This window comes from Coenobita brevimanus, chromosome 24 (assembly GCF_032717465.1).
Source record: "Coenobita brevimanus isolate Jiangsu-jjx chromosome 24, ASM3271746v2, whole genome shotgun sequence".
Classification (NCBI taxonomy): domain Eukaryota; kingdom Metazoa; phylum Arthropoda; class Malacostraca; order Decapoda; family Coenobitidae; genus Coenobita; species Coenobita brevimanus.
Window position 1 is genome coordinate 38,709,081 of NC_136977.1, and position 2,218 is coordinate 38,711,298.

Genomic DNA, 2,218 nt, shown 5'->3' on the forward strand with positions numbered 1-2,218 from the left:
TTCTCATCCAGCTGTGGTGATGGAAAGTGTTAACAAGAATTTTTTTTTTTTTACCCACTAGCAACATGAAGCGCACAACAAAAGAGCATGATATGGAAGGAATCTTTGACGTTCAGAGAGAAGTGAGATATAAGGAAGAACACAATGCTGGCAGGTGTCTGTCGGCGAATTTTTGATGATAATTGTACTGGCAAATAATTTCTTTCCCTTCCGGTGATTTAATGAGGTGCCTGGTGGTCTAGTAGTTAAATGGCCAAGGTGGGGTGACGGCTTTGCATAGGTTCGATCCCCAAGAGGTAACTAAGAAATCGATCGTGTAATAAATACCATCAAAGGAAGTGAGAAGTTGGCGGATTTGAAATGGGGTGAGTGCGGGTGATGATGAGGGGTGGGAGGCTGGGGGGATTTGTAGTTTATTACAGCCTTGGACGGTCTCTTTTAACACTTCATTGACACATGCCACTTACCTGTCAGGTGTTCTTCTTAGCGAACTGCAGTGGTGATCTGACTGACGACGACCTGGGAATGGGCTGGTGGAAGCTGTTGATGAATGACGAGGAACTGCTTGGAACAGCCAGCCACACTTCACTCTCAGTTGATTTCCATTTCACCCACAACGTTACGTCTCGGTACGCTGATGATTTTTTGTAAAAGGTCTGTGGTGCTGGAGTGGATGCCTTCGTGTGGTGGCACCGGCATAACTGGGTGGTGGAGATGCCTGCTTGTACAAAGGTCGATAACTCTCCCCTCCCCCATCCTTCGAAAGGAGTGTGGTCGACTGCAGGAGAGAGGCTGCATCAACCTGCATCCCACTGAGTTCACACTAAGATGGACCTGAGGATACAGAGGATACAGCTACTAACTGGCTACCTTAAAATCTGTGCTGTATGCGCAATACTTGTACAGTACAAAGAAAATGCAAAAAATATCTGTGCACTTGATTAGGCCTTTGAGGTAAAAGAAGGATTCCGAGGACTTGAATGGTGAGTAATGAGTGTCTGGCTCCTTTCACGTAGCATGCCACTGATAGTCCTTCTTTTTTTACGTTTCCCCCTTCCTTGGCTTGCTGTCATTACCTTCAGCTCACAGAACTAGATATCATGAGCACAGTCCTCTTAGTAACAAACTAACTGTTGCTGTTTGTGTTCCATTGTACTCCTTTGGCCGTATCTCATCCCATCCTTAGGTGGGAAAAAAGGCTAAGTTGATGATGATGATGATTTACAGCTAATAAATATTACTTACTTGATTTTAAATAGAGAACAAGATGGCGAGATGAGATTCGGGATTCCCTTGGACAGGATGATACAAGCTAACTGCCATTAAGTCGGATCATAAAAAGATGGGAGAAGCCTTTGTCCTCTCGTGGAGAGACTCAGATGATGATGATGATGATGATGATGTGGAGAAGAGGAGGATGGCATGTGGTTTGGCCTAAGGCCTTCACTACAGTTACTCATTTTTTATTTGATTCTTGCTACTTTCAGACTTTTGTAAAGCTAAGGGGATGGTTTTCACAAGAAATTAGATATAGCCTTCATTGGCCCCCTTGACTGCAAGAAATTTCCCAGAAGCTGAATTTAGTAGATTGTAGGTGGAACAGGCTGTCGTTTTTGTGACCCCAGGCTCATATAGATATATAGGTTAAAGTTTCCCTTCTGCAGTCTATCCTTCTCCTTTCAGGGGTTAGGGAGGGAGGTGAGTGATGTTTATACCCGGCTGCCCGGTTATATCGATGTCACTCCTGGCGTCCCTCCTGAGTAACAGAACTGAACAGGTGAAAAGCAAATGTCAACATCATCATCACTCATCGTCATCAGCAGTTGTCAGGAGCCATCTCGACCTCCCTCACTTTGTTTTATTTACAGGCTTGTGAAACTGCAGACTGTAGAGAGGAAGGAGCTGTGCCTGCCTTGTCTCAAGTACCGGTTCATAGTAGTGGAGGGCAAGCTATTATACTCTGCGGCCGAGGGAATATGTAGGCAGTTTGGGGGGTCTCTGCCAAGGAGGGGTGATCAGTCGAATGCCTTGATGCAGCGGAAGGTAAACAGTGGCATTGTTTAGTAGAGAACAGAAATTTGCATGACATTTCACCTAATCACTTTTCTCTGCTGGAATGGCGGGAGAATGTGAGCAGATACTAAAAGCTAATGGTTGCACAGTTCAGGGAAAAAAATGGCCCGCTGTTCGTTTGTCCTTCCTGACGTAAGCTATCACA